This window comes from Anabrus simplex, chromosome 1 (assembly GCF_040414725.1).
Source record: "Anabrus simplex isolate iqAnaSimp1 chromosome 1, ASM4041472v1, whole genome shotgun sequence".
Lineage (NCBI taxonomy): Eukaryota > Metazoa > Arthropoda > Insecta > Orthoptera > Tettigoniidae > Anabrus > Anabrus simplex.
The window spans coordinates 440064274-440082179 of NC_090265.1; the positions used below are offsets into that span (position 1 = coordinate 440064274).

A 17906-nucleotide genomic window follows, 5' to 3' on the forward strand; every position below is an offset into this window, starting at 1 on the left:
CCATAAATTTTAGAGAGAGCTCAGCGGTGCTGTTGTCTCGACATTTTCACAGGGTGGGCTGTACTCTAAGCCAGGACATGACAAAGTTCATTTGAATGAATGAAGACTGGAGACATTTGTAACCAAAAGTAATGCTTAAGTCAGTGATTATGTAATTCATCAGGCTGAACTCTTGCTCACATTCTACAGTTGAGCATCGTAATGTGGAATTATTCTTAGCATTGGCATTAACTTAAGAGGTGGATCGATCAGATTAGAAATGATCTAGCTGGACGAGGTCTGAATTTGCAGCAGGTAAAAAAAAAAGAAAAATGAAATGGCGTATGGCTTTTAGTGCCGGGAGTGTCTGAGGACAAGTTCGGCTCGCCAGGTGCAGGTCTTTTGATTTGTCCTCCGTGGGTGACCTGCGCGTCGTGATGAGGATGAAATGATGATGAAGGCAACACATACACCCAGCCCCCATGCCAGCGAAATTAACCAATGATGGTTAAAATTCCCGACCCTGCCGGGAATTGAACCCGGGGCCCTTGTGACCAAAGGCCAGCACGCTAACCATTTAGCTATGGCGCCGGACATTGCAGCAGGTTATGGAAGAAGACCTACATGGACAGAGGTAAATGTAGAGCGCTCATTCACTGCACCCAGGAAACTGGAGCTTGTTCAGAATGAGATAAGGATGATGATGATTGGCAATAATTTATTATGTGGGATGTCTTCAACTCCAGGCTTACCTGTCAAGTCCCTTAATCTAGAGCTTGACTTTATCAGTGGGCATAGCCTGTTTGCATCGCCTGTACCAAGCACATTGGGTCAAATACGAGGAAACTTCACATCATTCTGCCACTGGCCGACTTCCTGCTCTCCTGACCACAGCATGGGAAGCCTGGTGTACAAAACATCCTAGCAGTTAGTTGTTCCTAACTCACCTGGTGGCGATAATTGTTAAGGCATCAAGACTTTAAAGCCTGATACCATGTTTAGCTTGTTCGAGTCCCATTGGGGAGTTTTCACCATTAGAATGTTGGTCAAAAGGGAGGGTGGTATACAATTTCTAATCCTTAAATTGCGTGCCAAAAGCCTGGATAAACCCCTGTGTGTGGGGGATGCATACGAAGAATACACCCACGGTATCCCCTGCCTGTCGTAAGAGGCGGCTAAAAGGGGCGACCAAGGGATGATTGAATTAGAACCATGAAACTACTTGGGTTTAGTGCCACCACACGGGGAACACCATGGGTCGCATTTACTTGCGCGTAGTACCACTTTGTTAGGTACCAAATAGGTGAGTGACACCATGGGATGAGCGACACCATGGTTCTGGCTTGCCTATGATTAGTACCCACTATATGAGGAACACCACGGGATAACGCGAGTCCCTGTGGTTAGTACACTTACATGATTAACACCATATGTTTGCGTTGCATGTAAATGGCGCTGCAATGTGTGAAACACCATAGATCTGTATGGCATGTGCGAATTTCAGTACCTGTGAGTAGTACTATACTGTGTGGAATATCGCGAGTCTGCGCTACATTTGATTAGTACCGCAACATGACAAATACCATGGTTCTACTTTCCTAGCAATAAGTACCATTTCTGGGTTCGATGACTTGGATTTTGGACCCCTTTAGACTAAAAGCATCATCGATTCAGTATTATGCTATAGACGCTGTCCCTTGGTCAGTAAAACTATTATTTTACGTCAGTTTCTGTGAATGCGAGACATTGCCTGTTGGATCTACTGATTGTTTTATGCGAGATTGCCTGTTGGATCTACTGATTGTTTTAAATTCATATCCATCCATTCATTCTTTGTCCTCACATTTTGAATTCTGGTCTGTGGCAGATTTTGGAGTTTTAATTTGTCATTCCATTTTGTCTCATTTTGTACCATTAGGGGCCGATGACCTAGATGTTAGGCCCCTTTTAACAACAAGTATCATCATCAAAGCCTGGATAACCGAGCGAGTTGGCCATGTGGTTAGAGTTGTGCAGCTTTGAGCTTGCATTCCGGAGACAGGAGGTTTGAATCCCACCATCGGCAGCCCTGAAGATGACTTTCTGTGGTTTCCCAATTTCACACCAGACAAATGCTGGGGCCTCTACCGTCCCAGTCCTAGCCCTTTCCCATCCTTCTGTCACCGAAAATCTTAGATATGTTAGTGCGACATTAAACACGTACGGGTAGCATAAAAAAAGTAAGCCTGAGTTCAGTCCTAACCTCTCCGCAGTGCTCGCATGAGGTAAGGGCATATTATGCTTCTGATGGCAATTCTTCTGTCAATGAGGATGTTAAACCTGGAGCAGACCCCTTGGTGTTATTCCACAGGAGAAGGCTATGTGCCGACATCGGATTTCACCCTCTTCGTACTTCATTATCGTCGCATGCCCAGATGCTCAGGTCTGTGGGCGTCAAATAGAATGACCTGGTCCAGACAAGTCGTACTTTTGGACATTCCTGACACTAAATGCCATGTGCAAAGTAAATTTCTTGTGAGAATTGGATTGAAATGTGTGTGAGACTATTGTTTGTGTATTAAGTAATCAGTTGGAAAATTATGTCGGATAGAGATTCACTCGTAAATACTCTGACTAGCATTCCTACAAAATCTTGTGTTTTGAAGTTAATGAAAAAGTGGCTTACAACAGGTTGTGTATTTCCAAAAGTAATATTTAAATTTGTGGATTTATTTTATTCTGTAGTTGCTAAATATCTTGATTTGCTGTTAATAATGGAACACGCTACCTGCCAGTGCAAGTACGACATATGGGAAAGTGTGAGCCAGTGTTTCGTTGTAATCCAGTTTCCTCGTTATGTACACCGTAGTGGGAAGGCGACCAGTGGCAGAATGATGCAAAGTTTCCTTGTAAAGTGAGAGCACTGTATAAAGGGAGAACTTGCGTGTGGAAAACCAGTAGTACACATATTGTTTAACAAACACACATACATTGTCATCATAGACCGTTATGCCTTTCAGTGTTCAGTCTGCAAGCCTCTGTGAATTTACTAAACATCGCCACAATCCTCTGTTTGCAACTAGTGCTGTGGCCTCATTTAGTTCTATACCTCTTTAAATCGTTAAAAACTGAGTCTAACCATTGTCGTCTTCGTCTCCCTGTACTTCTCTTAACCTCCATAACAGAGTCCATTATTCTTCTAGGTAATCTATCCTCCTCAATTCGCCTCACATGACCCCACCACCGTAGCCGGTTTTTGCATACAGCTTCATCCATCAAGTTCATTCCTAACTTAGCCTTTATCTCCTCATTTTGAGTACTCTCCTGCCATTGTTCCGACCTGTTTGTACCAACGATCATTCTTGTTACTTTCATGTCTGTTACTTCTAACTTATGAATAAGATATCCTGATTCCATCCAGCTTTTGCTCCCGTAAAGAAAAGTTGGTCTGAAAACAGACTGATGTAAAGATAGTTCTGTCCGGGAGCTGACTTCCTTCTTACAGAATACTGTTGATCGCAACTGCGGGCTCCCTGCATTAGCTTTACTACACTTTGATTCAATCTCACTTACTATATTACCATCCTGGGAGAACACACAACCTAAATACTTGAAATTATCTACCTATTCCAGCTTTGTATCACCAATCTGACATTCATTTCTGTAGAATTTCTTACCTACTGACATCAATTGAGTCTTCGAAAAGCTAACATTCATATCATACTCATTGCACCTATTTTCAAGTTCCAAGATATTAGACTGCAGGTTTTCGGCACAATCTGCCAGTAAGACCAAGTTGCCAGCATAGGTCAGACTGCTTACTACATTTCCACCTAACTGAATCCCTCCCTGCCACTTTATACCTTTCAGCAGATGATCTATGTAAACTACGAACAGCCTTGTCTAACCCCTGTAAGTACCCTGAACCAAGAACTCATTCTATCATCAATTCTCACTGCAGCCCAATTGTCAACATAAATGCCTTTGCTTGATTTTAATAATCTACCTTTAATTCCATAGTGCCCCCAGTATGGTGAACATCTTTTCCCTCAATACCCTTTCATATGCTTTCTCTACATCTACGAAGCATAAACACACCTGTCTATTCCTCTTGTAACATTTTTCAATTACCTGTCGCGTACTGAAAATCTGATCCTGACAGCCCCTCTCTGGTCTGAAACCACACTGGTTTTCATCCAACTTCCTCTCAACCACTGATCACACCCTCCCTTTCAAAAATGCCAGTGAATACTTTGCCTGGTATACTAATCAGTGAGATACATTGATAGTTGTTGCAATCCTTCCTGTTCCCTTGCTTATAGTTAGGTGCAATTACCGCTTTTGTCCAATCTGAAGGTACCTTACCAACACACCATGCTAATTTTACTATTCTGTGAAGCCATTTCATCCCTGCCTTCCCACTATACTTCACCATTTCAGGTCAAATTTCATCTATTCCTGTTGCTTTATGACAATGGAGTTTATTTACCATCCTTTCCACTTCCTCAAGCGTAATTTTACCAACACCCTTTTCCTCCTCCCCATGAGCTTAGCTGTTCGCAACACCACCAGGAAAATTTCCTTTTATGTTAAGATGATGTTCAAAATATTCCCTCCATCCACCTCTCCAGTGATTCCCTGGGACCTATTATGAGTTCACCTGAATCTTCCCATGACTTCTTTTTGGATTCAACAACTATTTGTTTCTCTCTGTTTCTTTCATCTACATACAAATCCCTGTCTGCCTCGGCCCTTGTTTGGAGCTGTTTCTGACAAGCCTTCTTTTTACGTTTACAAGCTGCTCTCACTTCATCATTCCACCAAGATGTTCGCTTTTTCCCATCTTTACACACAGTTGTTCCTAGGCATTCCCTTTCTGTTTCTACTACAGCATCCCTGTATGCCACCTATTCTCTTTCTATGTCCTGAACCTGCTTACTGTCTACTGTTCGAAACTTCTTACTAATGATATCCATGTAGTTCTGTCTAATTTCCTCGTCCTGGAGATTTTCTACTCTTCATTGATTGCAGACAGATTTCACTTTCTCTATCCTAGACCTAGAGATACTTAGTTCACTACAGATCAGATAGTGGTCTGTATCATCGAAAAATCCCTGGAAAACTCGTACATTCCTAACAGACTTCCTGAATTTGAAGTCGGTTAAGATATATTCTATTTTGGGTCTGGTACCCCTAGCCTCCCATGTGTAGTGGTGAATAGCCTTATGCTTGAAGAATGTATTCATAACGGCTAAACCCGTACTAGCACAGAAGTCCAGCAAACGCTTCCCATTCCCATTAGCTTCCATATCTTCCCCACGTTTACCAATCGCCCATTTGTATCCTTCAGTTCTATTTCCAACTCTTGCATTGAAATCGCCCAATAGCACTATCCTATCCTTTAACAAACAGTGGTGAAATTCTGTGCACATGATGCTATGATGTTTGCGATTATGACCGTAGTCGGGGTGTTAAAATTTAGTGATTTAATGGCCAAATAAAAAAAAGTAACAAACAAATGCAAAGATATATTAAGAAAGTCCGAGCGTTTACTTGAAAGTGGAGATAAGCAGAGGGCATATGGCGTATACCCTTGACTACCATGCTCGGGATGAGAATTTTTTTTTCTTATGGTTCGAAACGATGACAAATTTTCCTGCTTGAGGAACTTCAGTTATTTGAAAACTGGTGAACCATTTGTTGCTTGTGATATTTCTTTTTGTTCCGGATATAGGTGTTGCAAGGCCTTGTAACAATATATTTTGGTCCTCAGGTTGCTTGCCTGCATATACATCAAAATCATGTAGACATTATAGTGTTAACCCATATTTGTTGAGTTTCAATGGTATAAATTGTTTGAGTGAGCACCTCCCCTGAAGTTCTTATAACTTTTCATCTGCTGTAACTACTTGTCATATTGACTAACATTTCTGACAGTGGAAACAACTAAGGTAACAATTTCACAAACTAGAGTTCGTTCATCTTCCTTGTTTGCCTCTTATCTAGGTTATCAGAATGGATATATCTCACAAAAAATTTAAACCTCTTAACATGACAAAAATATTCAACTCCAGGACCATCTTAGGACTCCTGCTAGGTACCATAATTCAATGAAAACATCGACTTCAATGATCTGTAGATTTGTTATCCCCTCCCTCTTTGAAATTGGTCTTTTGTTCCTGCAGTGTACATATCCTATTTGTTAATGTAACTTAAAACCTTTTCAGTCTGTCAAAAATGCTAATTCTAATGGCTATTACAAACCTGTAAAAAAGTACACACTATTAAACAAAGAATGACAAGATCATAATCAGATTTTATCAAATCTATTTAACAGAATGCACACATATGTACAACATTGTTTACATTGTGTAAATATGTCAGTTATTGTGAATTGGTGATGTTATGAACAAGTAGGAGCAAATAATGATTGTAGTAGTACTCCACTGTCACTTTAGTAACTTTTAGAAATTTGTTTGGACTTATCCAAGCTGCTGATTGTCCTTGACCCTTTAAGTCGACACTGAAAAGTATGGCTTCCTTGTTAACAAAATATTCTATTTGTGTACAGCACATTCATCTTGGTCATATCTTCTGACATAATGCATAATTTCCAATAAACATAAGTCATGGCAGCTTTCTCACTATCTGTACATAAGGCAAAATCAACAAGTCACTGTGGCTGCCTCGTCTAAGTCTGGGACTAGGTTTTGTTTTCGACCATTTAGAAACTGTATCCTTACCCAGGTATTAATTAATTTCCTCTTCCTCAAAACTACGAGGGGCGCTTGAAAAGTCTGTACAAAAGTAAAATCTACTTACGTGTTTGGGGTAAACCTTTTTTATTTTTTGAATTAGTCTCCTTTTAGGCTTATACACTTCGTCCAACGATGTTTTGGTTTGTTGATCCTTTCTGAATAATAGGATTTGTCCAAGTCTGCAAAATATCCATTAGTATTTGCAATCACCTCCTCGTCTCCCGCCAGCCATTTCTTCAAATTGGGGAGTCAAGTCTGGAGAATAGGGTGGATGAGAAATGAGTTGGAATCCTATTTCCATTAATTTTGCGACCACAGCTGCTGAGGTTTGTGCTGGTGCGTTGTTGTGATGGAAAAGGACTTCCTTGTGAGCCAATCATGGGCGTTTTTCTTGCAGCTCGGTTTTCAAATGGACCACTAATGATGAATAATATGCACCTGTAATAGTTTTACCCTTTTCCAGATAGTCGATGAGAATTATCCCTTGCAAATCCCAAAAGATGGTCACCATAACCTTTCCGGCCGAAGGAACGGTCTTCGCCTTTTTTGGTGCTGATTCCCCCTTGGTAACCCATTGTTTAGATTGTTTGGTCTCAGGAGTGTAGTGATGTATCCATGTTACATCCGCAGTGATGAAACGACGCTTAAAGTCCTCCGGATTCTTCTGGAACAGCTGCAAACCATCCTTGCAACACTTCACACGATTCCGTTTTTGGTCAAGCGTGAGCAATCGTGGCACCCGTCTTGCGAATAGCTTTCTCATGTCCAAATGTTTATGCAAAATATTATGTACCCGTTCAGTCGAGATGCCCACAGCACTAGCAATCTCACGCACCTTAATCTTCTGTCATCCATCACCATATCATGGATATGATCAATGATTTCTGGATTCGTAACCCCCACAGGCCGTCTAGGACGTTCAGCATCACTTGTGCCCATATGGCCAGTCCGAAAATTTTGAAACCACTTATAAACTGTTCTAATCGAAGGTGCAGAGTCACCATAATGTTTATCAAGCTTCTCTTTAGTCTCCTGAGGCGTTTTGCCTTTCATAAATTAATGTTTAATCACCACACGAAATTCTTTTTCGTCGATTTCTTGAAAATCACTCGACTTCCTTGATTCACACGAATGCCAAACAAAAAGAAATAGATCAATATGGCTGAAACTTGGTGTGCGTTCATTCAAGAGATGCTACTAACTAAACATGACCTCGATACGCGCCAGTGGTGCCATCTCTTGGACTTTGCATGGACTTTTCAAACCACCTTCGTAGATGAATTTTGCTCATCTCTATGAGTCTCCTTCTCTTCGTTCTACATAATCTTCCCCATCCGTGTCTTATTCATCTTCAGAGTCTTCTTCAAGATACAGCTCGTCTTCATAAGAAGACTTTGTATGGTTACCATGTCATTCGGGTTATCTGGGTCCAACCTCTGTCTTTTGTGAGCCATATTTTTTACTGAAAGACCAAGAAAAATGTTTTAAATGCCAGTGGGTTCAATCAGCACATCAGCAAATGAGGATGATGGACGATTAGTGGCTTGGATAAGTACAGAAACATTTCTAAAAGTTACTAAATTGACAGTGGAGGACTATACAATCATTATTTGCTCTTACTTGTTCATCATCTCCATCAACATCACCATCATTTCTTCGCTCCAACAAGCCTAGTGCGTTTGTGTATGAACCTCCTCCAGTTTGTCCGACCAATCGACAGATGTTGCTCATATGTGCAACCCCAATTTACGTCTCAGATTTCAAGGTCCTTGAAAATCTGCTTCTCCCAAACATCACGAGATCTTCCTCTTGGTCTCTTTCCAGGAACACTGTGATCAAAATATCCTCGAGGAGTCCTATGGGGATTCATTTTCATATGACCATACCATTGCAATCTCTTCACTTTGAGGCTCTCCAGCAAGCTTCTTTCCAATCCAAGCTCTTGTCAGATATCCACATTTCTTATTTTATCCATTTTTGTTTTTTTGTAGACAAGAACGGAGGACTTCATTTCTGTTGCCTGAAGACGACTCTTTGTTGATCCAGTAACAGTTGCTGCTTCCAGACCATACGTCAATATAGGTACGAGATATATTTTGTACAAGCTGATCTTGGAAATTAATGGAAATGTTTCATCCCAAAGTGTTTGATGTACAGTGTGATAGAATGTGGAAGCTTTCTGTATTCTGTTGCTGTCTTGATGTATGGTATTGTCTGAGGACAGAACACTACCTAAGTACTGGAAGTTGTCTACAATATTTGTCTTGGTTTTGCTGATTATAAGACCTGAGATTGTAAAAGCTTCTTGCCAAATATCTAGCCTAGCTTGCACTTTCATTTCTGTTTTACCCCATACCATTACAGTACATCATCAGCAAAAACCAGGGCATTAGTTGTTGGATCCTTTCTTTTAACTGCTTTTAAAACTTCATCCATTATGAATATGAAGAGGAGTGGTGAAAGATAACTTCCTTGCTGGACTCCACTCTTTGTTTCAAACTAACCTGACATTCCATCCTGAACCTGGACACAACTCTTGGTCTCATCATGTAATCGTTGTACTCATGCTATGATGTCATCGGGCACTTTGTCTCAAACATTCCCATATATGCTTGTGTGGTACATGGTCATATACTATCTCAATGTCCATAAAAATGGTTGTAAGTGTTTTACCTTGTTCATAACATCACCAATTCACAATGGTTGACAAGTTTTTGCACTGTAAACAACATCGTACATACAGTATGTGCGCATGATTTGAGGTGGTTTGATAGTGTCTGAGGATGTTCTTGTAGAACGAAATGTCATTCTTTGTTTAATGGTGTGTATTTTTTTAATAGGTATGTTATAGTGTTCTATGTATTGTCATTTGTGTTTTTGACACACTGACAAACTTTGAAGTTACGTTAATTCGACCCTGAAAAGTATAGCTTTCTTCTTAACAAAATATCATCTTTGTGTACAATTTCATCATTTATATTAATAAATTTCATTGTTTGGCTGTATTGAACCAAGATTACAACTTTTATTATAATTTGGATCCACCTTATTCAACACATAAAATTTTTTGTTTAGATGAAATTACAACATATATTTCAATCAGAACTAGTTTCGACGCCCCTTCGCGTTATCATCAGCTGATATAGGTTCTTGGAAAAATTGGCAATCACATAAGTTTATCTACGTCAAATTGAACACAATTTAAAACCATATTAACAACTTAAAACTGTATTATGATTATACGGTCTTAAAGTCCATATTTTCTACAAGTCCGAGACTTGCGAGTCTTAAACCATAAATTGATGAAAACATATGCAAACCGGTTTGCTCTCTATATAAAATAATGTGGATTTAAAAGCATAACAACTTAAAAATAAAATAGTCTTGAAGAAACATTACCTTAATTTATCACACTTCTTAAAACGTGACGTAGAAATGTAGTAAAATACTTCAATAAAATCTTCAGAGTCGTTTTAATGGAGCAACCCTAGTGAGGTGGAAACGAGTAAATGGTCCTTTAAGCTGTTGACAAGTACAGCGTTCCCAGTTCGATGTGGACCTATAATAATAGGAATGTAATGAACTATCACTTAACTGAAGAGACAATATATAAAATTACGTCATATAACTTAAACGTTTTTACGTGACTCACCTCAAAAGATCTCTGTCCATGCGAAGCACAATGAAGTCTAGCGAGCAGTGTTGTGATAGTAATCAAGTGTCCAAGGTTGGTCGGGAACGAAGGGGGGAAATGGGGAAAGTGGGAGGAGCAACTGAGGAATGGCGACTTGTTGGAGCTCCGGAGGACGTGGTCGTGAAAAGCAACTAGTAAAGCTATTACGCATAATATGAAACACCGTCCTATTGACCGGGATATGTACATTTTTTTAAAACTCAATAAGGAAATCAAATAGAATATTTGGTTTTTCAGAAATTTCATTTAAATTAAGGTTTGGATTAAAATACTGTTCCAGGTGTATATAGCAACCCTCCGTAACATCCAGCAAACTTCCTTTACCTAAGTTCTCCAAGATCTCAATGTCCTGTTCTATAGATGTGAATTTATGCTTTAGATCATGTACATGCTGGCCTACCGCGGAAAACCTGTTATATGTACAATTTGATCATCTCAGTCATATTTTCTGACATAACGCATAATTTTCAATATACATAAGGCATGTCAGCGTTCTCAATATCTGTACTCCAGGCAAATGCAACAAATCAATGTGGCTTCCTTATCTAATTCTGGCTGGGCCGAGTGGCTCAGACAGTTGAGGCACTGGCCTTCTGACCCCAACTTGGCAGGGTCGATCCTGGCTCAATCCTGTGGTATTTGAAGGTGCTCAAATAAGTCAGCCTCATGTCGGTAGATTTACTGGCACCTACAATAACTCCTGCAGGACTAATTCCTGCACCTCGGCATCTCCGAAAACCATAAAACTAGTTAGTGGGACATAAAGCAAATATTATTATCTAACTCTGGCACTTGATTTCCAAGATTTGACAAGCTTTTATTTATAAAGGTTAAGAGACTGGAACATTCGTATTGTGTCACTAATTGCTGGGCTTACCAAAGCTGGGAAGGAGGAAGGGGTTGCTATCTGTCCTTGTAGTGTTTAACAGTACAGGCTCATAAGAATCATAGTTGACCTTTAAGTTACAGGCTCTTTAAAGATAATGGTACAGTAGGCCATTATTATGAATAGTGTAAAATATCAAAATTAAACACTGCATCCTTACCATGTATTAATCACTTTCCTCTTCTTCAAAGCTAGATGTACAGTATTTCGTTCAGTCTCAGAGTATCCTCCTCTTTGATTTGCACAATCTCCCCTATCTGTGTCTTATTCATTTTCAGTGTCTTCTTCAAGGTATGGCTTGTCATCATTCAAAAGAAGACTTTGTATGGTTACCACTTTGTTCAGGTTATTTGACTCCAAACGTTGTCTTTCATGAGCTGTATTATTACTGGACAGTGGAAGTTTAGGCTCGAAAAGGTAATGTTTTAGGTGCCTAAAATAGGCTCCTTAACTGCTCTATTAGGCACTGAAATGAATAATAGGCAGATATATATATATATATATTGTACCAGGAAAGCCTATGTCCTGGCCCATATCAGTCGAAAGAAACGTTATTCCAGCATAAAATATCCGTCCGATGTACGAACATTTAAATAAAGGAATGTTCCAGCAGGTGCCAGACTTCACAAGTGCACTAGGCGAAGTCAAGTGACGTCACCTGTCGCTCGAAGCTCACCTCCCCTAGAGATATTTCTCGAAAAGCTTTTCAACGCCTTAACCAATTTCAACAGGACAAATCTCTGTGAATTTCGAATTAATCCATCCCATGGTTGTTGAGTTATAATAATTTAAAGTCTAAGAAATTTATACACTCACGGTCACATGGCCAAGAGAAACCACCCCTCCCAGCGCCGGTGTATATATGTCAAGGCTAACAAGCAGAGCAGGGCAGTACAAGGACGAGTACACAGATGTGTGTGAGTGAGACAGAGGAGAGACCGACCCTCGTACAGTATGTCCGCGCAGTCACGGTGAAAGAAAGTACTTGCCGTCACGTTTCCGGAACACGAAGCTATATCGCCGACAAAATTATAAAAAACGTCGCACTGTATTTGGTACATCGCGTCGCGACTACAGTCTAATTCTAAAGACATTTGAGAATATAATACGAGTGAACTTATTGAGGTGCAAATACCAAATATTTAACGTTCACAGAATATATCATTACGTGTAGACTTAGTTTACTTCACATGATATTGAACTTCTACAGAAACTGATGTGTAGAATTACCAGAACTCATTTCTCTTCGAGTATTGAACTGTATTTCTTTATTCACGCCATATTAGTATACGACTTACAGTAGTAATCTGAGTGAATACTAAGAACTTTTTCTGAGGTAATATGACATTATAATAACAAGATAATCAGAAAATAATCCTTAGTGACGTAATGACTGTGTTCAAAGACCGTGATTATAGACTATGATTTGCCTTTTTCAAGTGTGAACTGTGTAATTATGGACGTTTCAGTAACGACTTTAAATAGTATTTCATAAAGGATGGACTGTGATTATTCATTTAACGTCTTAAAGTTCAATTACGCCATAAACTGTATTCAACAGTAAATGACAGTGTCAGTGATAACTACTCGCACTAAGTGAATTTTTCGTGTGCGAAAAATCACCTTAACGAGCTGAAATTCTACACGATCCAGTTCCAGCTATCATCACCTCATCGGGGACGTCAACATGGTGTGTTAAGGGAACACCGCCGATCCTGATTCTCCACGGAACATTCCAGACTTCCATCCTTCAACATTTGTAGCAACATTTCTTTCATTAAGTGAGTAGTAACAAACTGACTAAAATTTTCTCATTAATTTTGAACAGTGGAAACTTCAGTGCCGCGTGTGAACAAATATTTCAGAGTTCTCATAGTTTCTCAGAAGTGATTAATTTAATTTTCAAATTTAATTTTCATATCTCATAGAAAGACTTTAGGCTTTTCAAGTGTGCTATACATCAAGGTTTACAAACTGAAAAACTGAAAACTTTTAACAGAAATTTAATTTCTCATGTCAATTTGCAATTACAAGTGTGTGCTCATATTTAGAAAGACTTTAGGTGGAAATCTAATACCTCGTCTTCTCACATATGAAAGACTTTGGAATCAGTGATATTCATTTAATTTTCATGAACAGAATTCAGGAAGATTATGTTCAAACTTTTAATTTCAATGCCAGATATGAGTCCAATAATCATATTGCAGGGTGAAGAATTAATAAATTGTTTAAAAAAAATTTAACCATCTATTATTCGCTCTGCGAGTCTATCCTACTCTGTATCGGCTCCAAAACCAAGTTCCACTCCCTGAGATCCTACTCATGCCCTTTCCCCAAAAACTTTTCCTGGTACAATATCTATATCTATATATATATAACTGAGCAGATATCAAGAACACATTAAAACAGTGACGTAAATGACCTTAACTTAATTTTAATGTGCAAAATTTGTATTAAAAGAAACAGTACATTTCACAGTCGGCACATATAGGCCTAACTCACAATTACAGACTGAGGTTAAACATGTTCGTAGTTGGCTTCACAGTAAATAATAAGCACTTTCTCTAAATTGTCCATGGAAAAGTTATGACGTTTGTCATTAAGTATTAATTTGTACACTGAGAAAGAGCCTTCAACGTCAGCTGAAGACACAGGGCAATATTTTAAGTTTTTGATATCATGAACTGGGATTTCACTTTCACCTTTCACTTTAGATGATTTTATTTTCAGCATTACCTTTTCTTCAAGTGAACACGTTGAGCTCTAAAGACCAACACATACCAGATGTGCAGCTGTTGTTTTAGTGAAAGATGAAATTCCAAGATTTGACAAGCTTTTATTTATAAAGGTTAAGAGACTGGAATGTTCGTATTGTGTCACTAATTGCTGGGCTTACCAAAGCTGGGAAGGAGGAAGGGGTTGCTATCTGTCCTTGTAGTGTTTAACGGTACAGGCTCATAAGAATCATAGTTGACCTTTAAGTTATAGGCTCTTTAAAGATAATGGTACAGTAGGCCATTATTATGAATAGTGTAAAATATCAAAATTAAAAAGGAAATTCAAATCTAACAAAGAAAAATCTAGTCAATCTGGAAAATTGGCACTAAAAATGTTATTGGATTCAATTCATTTGCAAAATTATTAGGTTACTTAATAAAAGAAACCTAGGTGCATAAACAGTATTACTAGAACTAGCTCAAAAGTAATAATACATTTTTGGGGCCGATGACCTTCGATGTTAAGCCTCTGAAAACAAGTCATCATCATCAATAATACATTTTACAGTCTTTTGAAAAAAAAACATGAAATCACAAATAATGAGGCTGTTGTGTTCAATTTATCTTTCAAATGCATCTGTTCCCTGTGGAGCATCAAAGCACATTGAAACAAAAATGACTGCATGTGCATTGCAAGAAGAGCAGAAGCCTATGCCCAAGTCTAGGCAAGAAAAATATATTCCCACTTTGTCTCATGGATTCTTATTACATACATGACTATTGGGTGGTAGCCTTATGTCATTGTTTGTTTATAATAGTTTAGTAACAGAATTAAATGAAAACATAAATTACATGAAAATGATGTAGCACAGAAAATTACAATAAAATATGTAGAAAGAAATGACATAGGCTAATTATTAAGAAAAATAAAGAAATCAGTGAAAATCAAAAATTAATGGTTACAAGTAGAAATTCACATATTTTCAGAAAATATCTAAAAATATTAATTTTTAAGTAGTGTAATATACTGCAATTACTGTTTAATCACCCAGGAACTTGCACATCATTTGCAATGTGTTCCCCTACCATTAACATAATTTTAACACAGTTACTGTACAGGGTAATTCACATAAGATTTACAGATCTCGCGGATGTGATCATCTGTCATGGTGCTGCGTCGAATATCCTCCTATATAAAAGATCTGCACTTCATTTGTTCTTCCATTGAGTATTTGTGACTTCATTTTGAGTGCCAAGTTTGTGGTAGTGTTATCTAGTGTATTTACTCTAGTTTCATACTGTTTTTGGTTAATATTTATTATTAATATTTATGCCGTAAGTGTCAGCCGTCTTGTTTATTGCTTCAATTATTCCATAGATAACACAATCTAGAGAGTCACTCGATATAATTGACTAAACTATCTGCCCTAACTGGCACCCATTTTGTTTCTTTGCCATCGCTACCATAGAAACCACAAGAAGATGTGCACTCTACTTTCAATTCTTGGCGTTGTTTAGACCAAACAGTCAGCCCATAATGTCGGCCATCTTTAAGACGAGCAATGTGAGGCATCTGTCCTCCAGAGGTACGGCCGTAAACATACTCCAGGAACTAAGCAGGGGTTGAACATGATCTTACACAAGATATTGGGATGGGGGGGCCTCATCCCCGACATGGTGCGTCCCCATGGTGGATAGGGGAGGTTCATGTAGATATGCAGGACAGGTGTGAATACTGTACCAGGAAAAGCATAAGAATGGTCGTAGGGAGTATTCAGTTCTTAGGAGCCGGTACAGAGAAAGGAGTTCGCAGTGCGAAATAGTAGATGTTATATTTCTAAGATTAAATTTATTCAACTGACATGATGCATAAATAACCTCTTTAGTATTTCTCATTTGAAATCGGAATTTAATTGTAACTCTCTCTTGTTGGATTTATTATTGCATGCTGCACGCAATGTTACAAATCCTGATAAATGCTTGTGACAAACAAAATTGGAATCTTCTGAATTAAATTCGGAAAATAAATATTGCTTCCTGGAGTCTTTCTAGAAATATCACTTGAAACCTGAAGTCTCTCTATAATTAGCACTTCACATTCCTAAAGTCTTTATAAAATTATTATTTGAAATACCTAAAGTCTTTTCTAGTATTATCGCTGGAAATTTCTAAAGTATTTTTTTTTTTTTAATTATCACTTGAAGTCGTTTTAGATTAGCACTTGAAAGAGAAAATATGAAGTTACTTTTTCAGGAAGTCTAGTATGACTTTGTAACTGACTAGTGCTATTTAACCGAGCTCGATAGCTTCAGTCGCTTAAATGTGGCCAGTATCCAGTATTCGGGAGATAGTGTGTTCAAACCCCACTGTCGGCAGCCCTGAAGATGGTTTTCCGTGGTTTCCCATTTCCACACCAGGCAAATGCTGGGGCTGTACCTCAATTAAGGCCACGGCCGCTCCCTTCCTATTCCTAGGCCTTTCCTCTCCCATCGTCGCCTAAAGACCCATCTGTGTCGGTGCGACATAAAACAAATAGTAAAAAAAAAAAGTGCTATTTAACACTTCGAAATGAAATGAATGATTTCAAACTTGATAATAAAAGTTTGTTTAAAGTAATCACTGTCTTTACAGTTCAAAAGTTTGATGTTAAATGCACTCATATCACTTGAATCGTTTTTCATGCTAGAACTGGTGAATGCAGTTCAACAAACAGCATTTGGGAATTCCGTCGGTGTCGTGATATCCACCCTAGCATCACGTACCATCTCCTACGATGTACCACATTTAATCCCACACTGTACCACGTACCATCTCCCATGCTGTACCACGTTTAATCCCATGTCATATCAGGTGTCAGGTTGATATGAGGGTTAAACACTCGGTCAAGATTTCTGGTGTCACTTAGTAAATTGTGCTGACACGAGAAAGTTCAATTGACTGTTTTAATTGTGAGTGTCGAACTAACACGATTCTGTTAAGTGAAAATTAGTAAATCACTAGTAAATAGTACTTAGCATCACAGTTCGAATCACAGTCTATCGTGCAAAGTTTGAAATTAGAAGCACAGTACCTCCTGTGGGTGGGGGACGCAGATGAAGAATACACCCACGGTATCCCCTGCCTGTCGTAAGAGGAGACTAAAAGGGGCAACCAAGCGTGGTTTGAATCAGAACCATGAAATTACTTGTGATTAGTACCATCACGTGGGGAACACCATGGGTCGCCTTTACTTGCGAGTAGTACCACTCTATTAGGTACTCAATAGTTTTGTGATTAGTAGCAGCAGAGAGTGGTTCACTGTGGGTTTCCAATACCTGTGATTAGTACCACTAAATGCGGAACACCACGGGGCTACGTTGCCTGTGCTTAGTACCATTAAGTGAGAAACACCACGGGTCTGGGCATTGCCTGTGGTTAGTAACACAATATGAGCGACACCATGGGTCTTTGTTGCCTATGATTAGTACCCACTGTATGAGGAACACCACGGGAATGCCGGCACCTGTGATTAGTACACCTAGGTGAGGAACACTATGGGTTTGCATTGCCTATGAGTGGCGCCATTATGTGAGAAACACCAGAGGTCTGAGTTACCTGTACGACGTACAATACTTGTGAGTAGTACCATAATATTTGGAACACTGTGAGTTTGCGCTACCTTTGATTAGTACTGCAACTTGAGAAATACCATCGTTCTACTTTACTAGCGTTAAATGCCATTATGAGGGACCGTTGACATGGATATTGAACACCTTTAGACAACAAGCATCATGGATTCAGGATTTTGCTTTGGAAGCAGTCCCTTGGTCCGTAATATTGTTTCTGGGAAGGTGAGGCATTGCGGGTCGGATCTACTGATTGTTTTAAATTCATATTCATCCATTAATTCTTCA

At 39.0% G+C, this 17906-nt stretch overlaps 1 protein-coding gene across 5 annotated transcripts in view; it reads left to right on the forward strand.

Moving 5' to 3' along the window:
- LOC136856920 (ankyrin-3) overlaps window positions 1-17906 on the forward strand; it is a 221714-nt gene that overhangs the window by 2110 nt on the left and 201698 nt on the right. For 2 of the 5 annotated variants that reach the window (XM_067135174.2, XM_067135176.2), the window contains exon 2: window positions 8708-8798. The exons of the other annotated variants lie outside the window; for them this stretch is intronic. The gene's annotated coding sequence lies outside the window, so the exon portion shown is untranslated. The remainder of the gene's footprint in view (window positions 1-8707; window positions 8799-17906) is intronic. 5 annotated transcript variants of the gene reach the window in all.